At 48.9% G+C, this 15,025-nt stretch overlaps 1 protein-coding gene across 1 annotated transcript in view; it reads left to right on the forward strand.

Annotated features, from left to right (window-relative positions):
- The first annotated feature begins 243 nt into the window (after positions 1 to 243).
- The window catches only part of LOC138580874 (dnaJ homolog subfamily A member 4-like), a 325,024-nt gene continuing 310,242 nt past the window's right edge, over positions 244 to 15,025 (forward strand). Inside the window, exon 1 of the mRNA XM_069651762.1 lies at positions 244 to 464. The gene's annotated coding sequence lies outside the window, so the exon portion shown is untranslated. The remainder of the gene's footprint in view (positions 465 to 15,025) is intronic.

Genomic DNA, 15,025 nt, shown 5'->3' on the forward strand with positions numbered 1-15,025 from the left:
CACTGCCAGTATAGGCATATAATAATTATTTTACATGAGCAATACTTCCGTGACACTTGAATATGGCTATTCAGTTCTTACGTGTACATGTTCATCGGCCATGTTGGAACAGTCGATGGTCTCATTGTCTCATTTCTATTTCTCCTCCCAGTTGCCTTAGCGACCATGCCGTTCAGCTGTCATTTAGCTAGAGATTTCTGGAAGGAACCAGCGGCGCGAGAGAATTTTCTGGGCACCGACGTCACACAAGTCCAGAACCTTCTTCCGCCCGGCTCCGTATATAGTAGTTCCCTGCAGTAGGGTTTGGGAGTTCATCTTGGGAGGAAAGGACGGTCGATAACCTCGAAAGGGCACAGAGGGTTGCTAGAGGCCGGCACGCACAGCCAAACGAGTGGCTCCGTTTGTGATTTAAGTCTTGATTTAGGGAAGCGTGCGGGGACGCCTTGTACCTCCAATTTAAGAAGGTAGGAGCTTATCTCCGGCGGTGGTTAGAAAGAGCAAAGGTGGCTTCTTTAGGTGGCGAGGTTCACGCAAACCTGTATACATCGCTTTGTTAAAACGGTATTTGACGTATTTTGATCGCAAGAGTTTCAGACGACGGCACTCATTTTGAAGATTGTAATAATGGCAATTCGTTTAGTGCCTTTCTCCTGCGGTAATAATTAATGGCCGTGTCTAAATTTCGATATACAGAACGTTATTAACACCGGTGTATTTGATATTTGCTGTGCACTCGTGTAATAATAATAATAGCAAACCGCTGCTCGTGCTGAATTGCATGCAGTTTCATTTGGGCGTTTGTCTCGAAGAGTATCTGATTTCAGAAGATATACAGCCGTGCCTCCGCGTGCTCCTTATAGACTCAATAGGGGAATTTGTACGAAACTTTAATTCAAGGTGTAAAGTAAAAGTCAATAAAAACACCATCTGGCATATCCTGATTACATGTAAAGTTTTAAAGCTGGGTATAGACACTGGTGTTATAAGGCAGAGAGTTGTTAACCTGGAGAACATTTTTCGTAAGGGCTGCGCACCTTCAGATCACGTTTGATATAAATGGGGGTTCATGTGAGGCTGGGTCGTTGCTTGGGGTGCAGGTGAGTCGAGAGTATAGGAACCACTTTACACAGCCTTCATGACTTCCGAGCTTAGACTCAAAGTGCTCTAATGTGGGTTTTTGTTTTCAAGGACATCAGTATGAATGATACTGACCAGTAAGGGAAGCCTATTCTGTAACACGGTACTAACCTTTGCGTGGTGTTACTGACCACAATTTAATGAATTGGGTTAAAATTAGCCAGCTCTGTGCATGACAAGCTTTGAAGTCCAATGTTGCACGCTTTATATTTGAAGAGAACTGCAGAGTACATACAACGTTCCCTTTTTATTAAAGTGCATTCATTATCCCAATTAACTTGTTCGACTATTTAGCTCCTACGTTGTGGCACAATACATATGAATGTAATGTCCATCAAACTACGTGGGTTTTTATTTTATTCATTTGTGTGAAATTAATGCTCAAACGCTCTAAGTGGGTATTTTGGCGATTGATTTGCCTTGCAAACAGTCCTTCAATGCTATTTGTGTCCACTGTTATGTACCGGTGCTCTGGAGGCCCCGCACGTGGGGCTGGCACCGGTCCAGGAGGCCGCGCGGCCCGGGGCGCGGCATCGGCAGGAGCGCAGATAAAAGACACCCACACGCTGTGCTGGGTTTGCCCGGAACTGCCTCCCACTGTCGGGGGTGGGGTTTTTATTAAGCGGCCCTACGTCACCGCGCTGCGGGACGTAGGGCGGATATAACATTCCTCCTTTATTTCAAATAAACTTAACATTAACACAATCAACATACTCAACTTCAAATGCCTGACACAGTTCTCTTTTCACACTGTACCAGCTCCCCCTTGTGTGGGATGCTTGGCGACGGTGTCTGCTCAGCATACATAGTCATTCAGCCTCGCGGGCGGCCTCGTGTTGGCTCTCAGACTGTACCGCTTCACCTGGGGGCTGTCCCCGCTCGGCTCGTGAATCTGCTCACCTTCACTGCAGGCGTCCCCACTGCCGGCCAGGCTCTCTGGTTGCCAGCTGCGGTCCCATGCGGCTTCTTCCTCTGGGTCTTGCGCCAGCTCTTCGCTGTCTTGTTGTAAGTTGTCGTCTTGAGGGCCCTCGCAGTCCGTCCAGAGAGTGCAGGGCACGGGCTTGAACCAGGAGGCATTCCTTGTCACTTTCCGACGCCCCCGGGTCATTGTTATCATGGTCCTGCGCCGGTTGCTGACAGTCCATGGCAGTTTCTTGTACCTGGTGTCTAGCTTGCACTTCGTGGGGTTTCATAACATGATGACTTGGTCACCCACCCGATGGTCGGACGGCCTTGCTCTTCGTTTCATTGGCACGTGTTCTCCTCATCTCCATGCGGGCATTGTCGACGTCATCGGGGGTCCTGCTTGGGTGATGGGGAATCGACGATTTGATGATGGTTCCAAACATGAGGTCAGCAGGTGGTATGCCCGTGGTGCTGTGTGGGGTGACCCGATAGTTCCGCAGGAAGCGGTATAGATCGACCTTCCACGGGCTGGCGTTTGCCCTTGACACTCGGAGCACCTTATTGATGGTCCTCATAAACCGCTGGACGTCCCCATTGGCTTGTGGCCACCTCGGCATGATGTGGTGGTATTTGATGCCCAGTTCCTGTAAATATTGCTTGAACTCTTCCCCTGTGAACGGGGGTCCATTGTCACTCTTAATGGTTGTGGGCAGACCATGAGTGGCAAACATCTTTTCTATCACCGGGATGACCACTTCCGCGGCGGTGGACTCCAGTATCTCGACCTCTGGATAGCGTGAGTGATCGTCAATTGCCACCAGTAGATGTAGACCCTCTCTGATTTTGCAAAAATCAATACTGATCGCTTCCCATCTAGCCCGGCCGCGCTCGGCCGACAGAATCGGTTCTGAATCTGGGGGCCCACCCGCTATTTGGCAGGGTAAACAGGTGTTCACTAAGCCTTCGACCCGATCATCGATGTGCGGGAACCACACACTGTGTCTGACCCGGGCCTTTGTTCTTGCGAGACCCTGGTGTCCCTCATGCGCTAGGGCTACTATCCTGTCTTGCAAATTTGGGGGTATGATGATACGATCACCCCTCAGCAGGAGCCCTCCTTCGGTGATTGAGAGGTCTTGTCGAACCGTGAACATGCCGGCCAGGAACTCCCTAGCCCCCTCGGTTCTGTTGCGGGTATGCGTCATGAATTCCTTCCAGTTGCCTGACATGATGGCATCTTTTACCAGGTCGCAACAGGGGTAATTTAGGGTTTCTGTTGCAATGTCCTCAATGTTTACCGCTTTGGGCCTCATGGTGCGAACCACTTGACAAATGTGTTCCTCCGTTTCTTCGGCGATCAGAACTTCCTGCTGAGTGGCTGGACGTGGGTGTCTCGAAAGGAAGTCCGCCGGGTTGCCACTGCCCCGCTGGTAGACGAGTTCGTAATCATATTGCTGGAGGTGTAGCAGTCACTTGGTGATTCTGGCTGGTCGGTGCGCCGATGACCCGGTGAAAATTGGTAGTAGGGGCTTGTGGTCAGTGATTGCCGTGAACTTGCGCCCATACAGGTACATGTGGAAGTGTTGACACCCCCATAGTACGGCAATGGCCTCCTTCTCTATGTGGGAGTACCTTTGTTCCGTAGCTGTGAGTGCCCTGGATGCATATGCGATCGGTCTTTTTTCGCCCTCCTTCGTGACTTGCATCAGGATTGCTCCAAGTCCTACTGGGCTGGCATCCACAAATAGTTCTGTCGGTAGGTCCGTGTCATAGTAGGCCATCTTGGTATCAGTCGACAGGGAGTCTTTAATGCTCTCGAAAGCTTCCTGGCATTCCTGCCCCCAGACCCACTTGGTGCTGACCTTTGTAAGTTCCCGTAGCGGTTCAGAAAGGGTTGCTAGGTTTCGAATGAATCTGCCACAGTAGGTGGCCATTCCCAGAAAACTGCGTACTTCGGTGGGGGTCGCTGGGGGACTAGCAGCTTGGATGTCCGCCACTTTTTGGGGATCAGGTGAGATGCCGGTGCGGTCAAACTTGTACCAGAAGGTGGTTATTTCCGATTTTAGGAACTCGCACTTCTCTCGATGGATTGTGAGTCCGGCTTCTTCCAACCTGCCCAGGAGTGTCTTCAGTCTCGTGATGTGTTCCTTGGTGTCAGGTGCATGTATTAGGATATCATCGCTCATGTTCAATACCCCTGGTATGCCTCTGATGACCTCCTGTATGGTCTGTTGGAAGACTTCCGTGGCCGAGGAGATGCCGAAACTCAGGCGCTTGTACTTCCTCAGACCTAGGTGGGTTGAGAAAGTGGTAATGTAGCACGACTCTCTGTGGAGCTTAAGTTGGTGGTACCCCGCTTTTAAGTCTACCTTCGAGAACACACATGACCCAGTGAGGTCGGTGATGATTTCATCGATTGTTGGTGTTATGTGTCGTTCCCTTTTTATGGACGCATTGGGCAAGCGCATGTCAATACAGATCCGGACTTTTCCGGGCTGTTTGGGCTTCCTGGTGACCACCATCGGGGAGACCCACGGCGTTGGTCCCGTGACTTCTTCAATGATTCCGGCAGCTTCCAGTGACTTTAACTCTTTCTCTACCTGTTCCCTCACGTGGAACGGTGTCCTCCGGTGTCTCACCGCACGTGGTTGCACTGATTGATCAATGTGTAGTTTGATAGTCTTTCCCTTGAGACAGCCTATCCCCTTCTGTAGCTTGGGGTGTTGCCTGAGAAAGTTCTCGACTTCGGCTGCGTAGTCATTGTGGCAGATGAATTTGACCACGCCCAAGTCTTCAGCCGCATCTCCGCTCAGTAGGCTTTCGATCCCCGCCTTCACAACATATATCTTTGACCACACCTTCTGTTCGCCATGTTCAAGAGTGGTGCGGAACCTCCCGATGACTGGCAGGGGTCTCCAGCTGCCGTAGGCAAATAGACGAGTGTCTGTAGATGTGAGCTCAGGTGGTGGTGTAAGAGTTTGGAAGACACTGGTTGGCATGACGTTTACCGAGGCTCCCGTGTCAATGGTCATCTGTACGTACTGGCCTTGGATGGAGACCGTGCATTTTCGTCGTCTGGCGGTTCTTTTCGGCGGTACTGGCCCCTGATTCAGTGCGGATACCAGGTATACCTTTCGGCCCTTTCCTTCGCTCTCCATGCCTGCCGTTTGCCGTAGGGCTGAGAGACATCCCCTTCCTCTTCCGTCGAGGAGTTGACTACTGCGACCCTCCTTGCGCTGGCTTGCTTTTTTTTTCTGGGACCCCTTTTCCTGAGTGCCTTGTGGGGGCTGCAGTGGTGTGTTCGCTGATCTGCACACTTTCGCGTAGTGATCCTTCCTGCCGCACGCTCCGCACGTGGTGCCTTGCGCCGGGCAGTTTCGCCTTCTGTGTCTTTGACCACCACACCACCCACATTCCGTGGGTCCTGGTACTCGAGGTTGCCACCTGTTCTGGGTGTGGTTGCTGCCGCTTTCACCTCTCGTAAATGGTCTGTCGGAGATCTGGGCGACCATCGCTGTTGAGAGGGACGGCTGCAGTTTCTGTAGTGTCGCTTCCATGTTGGCGGCCCTGGAGTGGGCAAGCTCCCTCTGTCGACCCAGTTCCAGGATGCGTTGTAGAGGGATGCCTTTCTCACTGAGTACGAGACGCCTCAGCTTCTCCGAATGTATGCCATTTTTGATTTGTCGTCTGATCTCCCTCTCCGTGTTCGTGAACTCGCACGACATGGCCAGTTTCCTCAGCCTCGTGTGGTAGGCGTCTAGAGTCTCATCAGTGGCCTGGATAGTCGTGCAAAAAATGAAAGTCTCATAGTCTGGATTTAGTTGCGGGCGGAAATGTGCCGTTAAGGCGTCCTTCGCACTCAGGTACGCGCCTTGGCCATCATCAACATTCAGGGAGTTGAAGATGCGTAGCACCTCGTCGCCCACACTGAGGAGCAGATGAGCTTTCATCTTTCTGGATGGCGTGATGTCCTTGCATTCCATGGCCATCTCGAACTTTTGTAGCCATAACTGCCATCTGGGTCCACTGGACGATGGGTCGGTGAATGGGTCGAAGGGTTGAACCAACGTCGACGAACTGCCCAGCGTGCGGGGTGGTGGCGACGCCATCGATAGGTTTGCCGCGATCCTGGACGGCGTGGAAGGTCCAAGAGTTGATGACCCAGCCGCCATGGTGTCACCTACCCTCGGTTTGTTGATTATGCCGTCGTGCTGGCCTGATGTTGTCCTGCCTCATGGGTTCGTCCGCACATTGCATTGAGGAGTGTTCTTTCGCGGTGAATGTGCCCACTGGCACTTGTGCGCCGACCGATGGGCGCCTTGTAGCATGTGCGCCATGCAGGAGGAAAAGCAAACGAAGAGAGAAAAAAAGAAATTCTCGACCCCTTTTGGATAGGGAATGACCGAGAGAGAAAAGAAATTTTTTTTTTTTTTGGGGTGGGGGTCACGTGGTCTCGGTGGCCCCCCACCGGGTGTCCAAAAATTTGTGCAGGACGTCCGCGTGTGAGGTGATGTAGAGCGCGTGGTTGCTCGCTCACTTCCTCGTCGCCATTGTAATGTACCGGTGCTCTGGAGGCCCCGCACGTGGGGCTGGCACCGGTCCAGGAGGCCGCGTGGCCTGGGGCGCGGCATCGGCAGGAGCGCAGATAAGACACCCACACGCTGTGCTGGGTTTGCCCGGAACTGCCTCCCCCTGTCGGGGGCGGGGCTTTTATTAAGCGGCGCTGCGGGACGTAGGCCGGATATAACATCCACTACTTTTTGTAGAATCTGCAAACTTAACAGCACCTTCTTTGCGTCCTCTCCCAACATTCTTTGGAAACCTGTCAAATGCAGCCAAAAGTAAAACAAAACAATGTTTGCTGCCGGAATGACCTTTTTTTAAATTTCCGTGTGGTGCTTTATGCACCAGTGTGGTGAATATTACTGTATCACGGCTACTGCAGTTTGCGTGGTATTGATCACGCAATGAACAGAAAAGATAGATGGCAAAACGTGAACTGCTACCATTTTTTGTTTATTGAGAATTTGTTGGGTGCCTATACAACAAAATGGTGTTTGGAGGCGCCACAAGGCAAGGGGGAAGGAGCAAGGGGAGAAAATAATGGCATAAAAGTACAGTACCATACAGTCGTGATTCTACTAGACCTTTGTGACATTTGGACGGCCAGAGACGAGAAGTGCAGGGTATAGGGGAGGGAGCAATGTAAGGCAAACGCTGGTGAGCAATGCACTTAAAATGGTAGGCGCTTAATGGTTTGATGACTGACTGGAGTGGATCATAGTCTTTGATTTGTCTTAGTACAGCTACACAATGTGACATTTCCTTTGGTTCTCATTACATTGCATATAGGTTCTTGTCTGATTTTCAGGATGGGGACAATAAAGCAACAGCCAACATGGTAGAGGTACTGCTGTTAAAGTTGGTTTGTCAGGTTTCATTTGTTTACTTTGCAGGTCATTCCATGAAATGCAGCATTATTTTAGCTCTTGAAATCCAAACGTATTCACTCCAGGTCCCTCTTCTTTCGGTACCTACTCTTCTAGCACCAGGCTGGATGTTAGGAACATTTCTAAACATGTTACATTTTCTGCCCTTCCCTAATGAATGGGCACTGAATGGAATTTTGGGGGCTCTGGACCCCTAAAGGTGTGGGCTCTATTCTGTGAGTCTTAACTAAATGGGTGCATTTGAAACCTTTTTTCAGTCGCTATTGTGAGGTTTTATTTGCAACAGCAAAATGTTTTCATTTTGTAAACTTGGACTAACATTAATGGCATATGGTAGCTAATTTTATTTTATTAATCACCACAATAATCAATGTTAAAAGGTTGGCATTTAGTGGGTGCCCCAGATCAAGTGTCATGCCAAGACCAAATTCATTAAGTTCTGTGCTTTTATTAGGTTTATGTACATGGTTGGCTTAACAGAAAACCAAAAGAGGATGGCATTAGTCCAGTGTCTCTTCAGCATCAGTGGTTACGGCCTCAGGCTTATGTTGCAAAATGTCCAGTCCCTAGTTTTTCCCAGACAGATTTTAGTTCTAGAGCAATGGTCTTCAAACTTTGCCTGCAACCCCCCCACCTGCCCCCCCCCCCTGAGCAAAGTTTGGGCAGGCCGGGCCCCCCCAAAAATGCTGAATGGACAGTATGTACAAATAGCTGAACTATTGCGTGCCGTCACTGCACCCTACTCCCAGTATAGTCCTGGGCTCCCCCACCTGCTCCCATCACATTCGCTGGGCTCCCTCATCCCACTCCTACCCAGTCCCTGGGCTCTCCCCACCCTGCTCCCACCACAGTCCCTAGGCTCCCCCCACCTGTTCCCAACAGTCCCAGGGCCAGTGGGAGCTGATGAATTGTTTAGTGGAGGGGCATAAATATTTCCCACAAAAATACCAAAGGCAACCGAGCGCAGTGAGGGAGCTTGAACCATGGGTTAAAATGTATTTTAGAGCATACTTGAAAAAGATATGGGTAAAAAGCCAAACAGTTTGCAATTGGCACAGGGAGGCCAACGGGGGAAAGCACAGTATTTTTGACTGGCCATCTAGGATAGATATCCAGTTAAAAAAAAAACAGCCCTGTCCCCTGGGCTCCACAGCGCCGAAGGAGAGTTGAATTTGGCAGGTGGGCAGGGTAATTGTGCAACAAAGGCATTTCTAAAATGCGTTGGTTGTACAACCCTAGTTTCCCCTCTACCCCCTACTCGCCAAAATCAGCTCAACAGACCAAAAAAAAAACACACACACACACACACCCCCACCCCCCCACCCACTCTTGTCATTCACACAAGCACCCATCACCACTCCTAACACAGGCATACATACATATATTTAAATAAAAAAATAAATTAACAAAAACGTACCTTCTGCAGGGGCCTGCGTGTGGGTGCTGAAATGCTCCAGGTTGCTCTGTCCGTATGTGCGAGGAGGCACAGGCGCTTCCCCTCACACATACACACATGCAGTGCCCCAGCCAGCATTTACAATGAGCTATGCAAGGCTGGCAAAGCAAAACACCCCCAGCCTTGCATGGCTCATTGAGCTTGTGCGGATGGGGAACTGAACTGTCAAACGGTGTTTCCCTTTGGGAGTTCAGACAGTTCAGGAGCATTCCCTCACCTGGAAAAAGCAGCTGAGGGAGTGTTAGTGTTTCACTGGGCTGGTTCCTCGGCTCCTCCATAATGGGTGAGGGGGCCGCTGGGTAGACGTCCCCTTGCCTATTATGGATGAGCTGCCAGGCCTGGACTGGCCTATAGGGTAATGGGGCAATGCCAGTACCGACAATGCAAAATGCTAGTGTAGGCAAGTGAAAATGGGCCTCTTTTCTGGCCATGTGGGCTAGAGTTTGAGGAGTTACTTCACTATGGAGCTAGTACTTTTGACCACTGTTGCTGAATACATTTCCTTTAAATATGACAATTTGCTTACATTTTAACAAACCCCCCCCCCCCCCCCACACCACTACTACTCAAACAGTCTGTGACTAATGGAATGAATATCCATTTGCAATTGCTGGACACTTTTTCATTGGTGCCCGAGATAGTTTTATGGTCCAGTCCGACCATGTGAGCTGCCCTTGCCCATATCCTCCAATTCATGCTGGGCTCTCCCCCCTGGGACGCAGCTGTGCCCCCCTTGGGGGACGTGCCCCACAGTTTGAAGACCTCTGTTCTAGAGGGTTTATCACTCATCCTCTGTGGGCTGAAGTGTGACCCGAACCCTTTCTGCTCCAACTGCCTACATGCAAGCTTTCCCCAAGTCCTGTACCCCACAACTAACGAAGACTGATTTCCACCACTGCTGTCCAGCCATCCTCGAAGATGGCATAGGGGTCAACTGGGAGAGACAGAAGGGTCACTCCCTATTGCTTCTAGAGAACGTCTTATTCCCTCCTGGTCCCCCTCTGAGGTAACACTAATTTCAGCGCTAACAATGCACTGCACATTACTTGACGCCTCTTTTAAAGTCTATTTGCATGTATACAGCCACATTCTTTCCTGAAGAGATTGATGTCTAACATATATAAGGCTTTACCTTTTTAATTAGACCAGCACTATCTTTTTCAAGAGTCTCAAACTCAAAACGGCGAGGTGCACAGGATTTTCATCAACTATACATCTCAAGCTCCATTGATCCTCTTATTTAGGATACATTGCTCATTCATCTCTGCACCCTATTTTAATGCTCTATATGTTTTTGTGACTGACCTTTCCACTTGAAGAAAAAAGTTGAATCATGCAGCAGGCAAACAAATCTTGAGCCCTGTTGAAGCAACAGTCCGGACTTGAGCAAAAGAATACAAATACATCATTTAGAATGTAAGCAAAAGAGTTCAAATCCATGATTTAGAATGTGTATGTATATAGAAGTATAGTGTGTCCTCTCCTTTGATACCTCCCTCATGGCCCCCCACGCATTCATCTTTACATGCCCTGATCTCCCGTTCAACTGGTTTGGCAAACACAGCCACAATGAGTTTCTTTCAAAGAAATCTGGTGAAAGCTTCCACGTTAGAAGGACCCGCTTGAGACAACACCATCTCTTACCAGCCATCACCTGGTTTAGATATGTAAACCAGCATCCGCATTTTCTCAAGAACTCAAACCCGCATTCCTACTAACACAACCATATCACCTCTTCCCTCATTACATGTGTTTTTACCATACTATAGTGGCTTGTCTACCTTCATATCTCCTTTCTTAACCCCCCCCCCCTTCACTATCAACAGGCTAAGCTCTTGGACACCTGGGTAGGGTCCCGCTACGCCAAACTTAAGGACAAGGTTTAGGTGCCCTAAGAGGGATATGATATGGCATTTCTAACTCTCCTGTACGCAAGTATTTCTAGATGCGACAAGACAAGGGGGAAACAAAGGGAGGACAAAATAACAATCTTACTAGGCTTTGTGTCATTCAGATTGCGCAAATGCGGGGAAGGAGGAAGTGCAGTAACTCAAGTGCAGCCAGCGGGTGGCTCATAAGTGCAGAGAGAAGGGACTGGAGGGTTGCAGATACAGACCCTTAAGTGCTGGGGAGCCCTGAGGCAGTGCGAGGGCAACCGGACATGCAGGAGGCTGGTCCAGAGTTCAAAGGAGGACCAGTGCATGGAGAAGTTTGGTGCATCAGCAGGGGAGAGAAAGCGGAAGCGAAAAGGAAGGTCTTGAGTTGCTTCTGGAATCAGAGGTGGCTATGTTCAAGTTTGAGAGGGGCAGGGAGGCTGTTGTAGAAGGAGGCCCCAGCCGAGGAGACAGATCTGCCCCCGACTCTAATGTGTGGAGAAGCTTCTGATCCTTGGAGAGTTGGAGGTGGATGAGCAGAGAGCTCTAGAAGGAAGATGTTTTGAAGAGAAAGTGAGATAGAGCGGTCCCAGGCCCCAGAAAGCTTTGTGGACGATGCAGAGGGTCTTAAACTTGATTCTTGCGGCCACAGGGAGCCAGTAAAGAGATTTCAGAGCAAGAGAGATATGATCCCTGGGCTTGATGCCAAGGACTAGTCCCTCAGTCCTGTTCTGGATGAGTTGTAAAGGTCAGAGTAGAGGCAGGAAGCTTTAGAAAGGGGCTGTTGAGCAATAGTCCATCTTAGAGCGCATCAGAGCTCTGGAGACAGTGAGCTCTGGTGGAAAGTGAGACAAGGAAGAATACCTGTGAGGAGGTGCATCTGCTAGTTTGACTTCTTAGAGATGTCAGAGATGTGAGGAGAGAAGTGAGGGTGGAGTCGAAGATGACACCAAGGTTCTTAGCCTCATAGGAAGGAGCAGGAAGAGGGCCCAGAGTGGGCAGCCCGAGAGAGGGAGAGGAAAGGAGGGAGTGCGTGTCCCAATGAGGAGGATCTCAGTCTTAGTGGCATTAAGGCAGAGATCATTGGCGGTAGGGATGTAACGGTATACCGTTAAAGATACCGTGAACCACTTAATTGAACAACAATAACTGTCACATTGTTTATACCGTTAAGTGTGCTTTTCAATCTGATTTCGAAAGGCTGCAGTAAGCAAGTGCTGCGCAGTCTTGGTCTTGCATTGTTGGATGTGCCATCTTGCAAGCAGTATCAGTTGGAGCAGTTTTTTATGCCATTCCATAAACCACACGTGCCTGACACAAAATCAGTATGTTAGCAATAGGAAGAATAAATACAGTGCCAAGAGGGAAAAGGGTTTACTTTGGGTTGGCAGCTGTGGGGTTTAAATATTTATAATGGATAATGTTTGCTAAACATATGACAATGGGGGATTTCCGTGGTTCTATCATTGAATTTACATATAATTCACACTGCGAAGTTCACTCATCTGTGGGTATTCCCTGCTGCCATACCAAAGGGTAAGATGTCCGTGATTACTGAACACCTTTTGGCCCTCAAGTAAACTAAAGGCTGTATCGTATAGAGTGTGTGTGTGCGCGCACAAGCGTATACTACCATCAGCCTCCATTGATCTGTGGCATGCAGGTTATAAAGATGGCAACATGTTCATCTTCACCATTAGCCAGTGGGGGAGCTAAAAGCCTAAATGACCACTTAAGAAAAGCTATTCAGTTTGCTTTGCCAGCGCAGCAGGCCTCCCCTCCTCCTCCTCCTCCTCTCCACATGTGTTTGTGTTTGGTGGAAGCAAGGGGTGGCATTTCAGTGGAAAGTAGGTTGAAAAGCCCAATTCTGGCCCTGGGTGCCTGGTTTTGTTTGCGATGATAAATCTGACAATTTATGACCTTTTTAGAAAATATTTGTTAAGATTGGTTAACGCCACCTGCTATACCGCGATAACCATGATATACCATCATTTGGCAAGAAGGTTATCGTACCATCATAAAACTAATACCGTGACACCCCTAATTGGCGGTACCATTCCTGAATTGCGGCCAGACAGTCTGGTATGAGAGACGTAGAGGTGGCTGTGCGTAGCCTGAAAGAGGGTGGTGAAGGGTGCAGTATAAATGCTGGATAACATGTGTGGTGATACCTCTGCCTACTAGACCTTGCCCACTGAAGCCATCCAGTTTTCTCTTCCAAATTCTCTCCAGCCAACTGTTTCTCTGCTGTCCAGTTTCCAGCCTTCACCAAACTCCAGCCTCTTGCTCCTGCAAGCTACAGTCGGCATCAAGGGGCTTGTTTTTATATATTGTGGCCCCCTCCCCATACTGATTCTGATTTGTATGGAATGTCTGCACCTAGGAGAGGGGACTGAGTTGCGGGCTGGGTTGGCTTTTTTGAATGCATCTAGGATTCATTTTGGATTGGATCAAACCTATATTTGGACTATTGGCCATACATGAGTTTTGAGAAATTCCTCTGCCCCCCCTACCTTGGGATGAGCGCTTCTGTTTAACCATGTGAAGCTGGGTGGGCGGGAAAAGCTTTTTAAATGTAACTATTCTTTGGAGTGGATTTCTCTGCAAAACGTCTTGCAACTGTTTGCTCTCATACAATTTCCCCCATAAGGGCAGCCGCGGGATTGCAACACAGTAGCTCCAAGGGTCCGTGACTCCTTGTATCTCGTTGAAGTGGTGGTATAAATGACTTGGTGCATACCACTCGCCCGCCGCACAACCAGTGTTAACAATGTTGCCCTAAATACCAACAATGTCTGGTGACGGGAAGTGGGGTTTCCTTTCTCTATGCTGGAAGTCTGGAAAGGGATGAAGACTTTTGTGGTTGGGGAGGAGCTGCCTTCTCATTACTCTGCACGGTTTCCCCAGTTGGTTGGCAAGGTGCTGAGCTTTTAGGATTGAGCTGTTTATGCATTGGGGAAGAACTGGCACCTGCAAAGGGACGAACGCTCTGCGTGAGTGACTGCGCTTCCCTCCCCCAACGGCCCATGTTCGGTGGCACCCAGCCCCTGAACTGCTCTCAAAGCAATTTGCAGAGCCAAGCATTTGATTTTGTCATAAGTCTAGAACAATAACCTGGAAGATTGATTTTTGATTTGGGATCTGGTAATTAAAATGGTATACAAATGTTTTGTGTGTACATGTGAATGCCTAGTTTCTTTTAGATTCCCCACTCCTGCCACCAGCCAATGTAAGTGGATATTTGGCGTATAGAACTTGAAGACCTGTTTGTTTTTCAACTCTTATTTATGCTTCCCAGTCTTCTTTCGGACAGTGCCAAATTACTACCTAAATCGCCAATCACAAAACATGCATACAATATCTGAAATTATGCTACAGAGTGCTTATTTGCTAGCAAGTTGCACTACCAACGTGCTGTTGACCATAACTATCGACAAGGCTTCTGTCGGGTTTAACACATATATAAACGCTTGAAGCATTTATTCGAAAACAGTTGTCTGTTACCTAAGCTTTCATTTTTTCAGTTGTCTTTACAGCTGTGCATTTTTTCAAGGTGGGACAGCAGATCTGTCCCGCTTGAGCCGGGTACAATTATTGGCAGAGCCTATATTTTTGGCTCTTGTATCCAGACATTTTGTTACATGACCGCTTGTTGCCTTCTTTTGAGGTTCTGGCCTGAGTTGGGAAGGTTGGAGATATTGGGGTAAGTTAGGATTGGTGTGCATTCGTGGGGTGATATAGGCTCGGTAGTGGGGGTCTTGCAGGGGTGAGCAAAATTTTGAGGTAGGCAGGGTAGCTTTGATGAGTTAGGATGGTGGGCTTGCTGGAAAAGCTGGGGTTCGTGGGTGATAATTGGGTGTGGCAGGGTGCCATCAAGAGTGCATACATCTATTAATATTGAACCCACACATTGAACTATTGGCGATTGAATTTTATATATACAGGTGTGGCTATCCCACTAGGGGGTATTTGACATACCCAGTGGCCCAGACCTAAACGTATGTCTTATGCTTTCAGCTACACTACTGCACGACATGACACTAATCGTCTTTTCTGAATGCTATTAGGACATTGGCTAGACTGGTTATAATGCAGCTCTGAGCTCTGGGTGACTTTTCCCAGCCCCTAATGAGTATTAATAAGTTGGGACAGTTTTCAATCGAAACCACTAAAACTGCCTAATTGAAGACGCATTTATAAGG

Source organism: Ambystoma mexicanum, chromosome 3p, assembly GCF_040938575.1.
Source record: "Ambystoma mexicanum isolate Mex_15411 chromosome 3p, UKY_AmexF1_1, whole genome shotgun sequence".
Lineage (NCBI taxonomy): Eukaryota > Metazoa > Chordata > Amphibia > Caudata > Ambystomatidae > Ambystoma > Ambystoma mexicanum.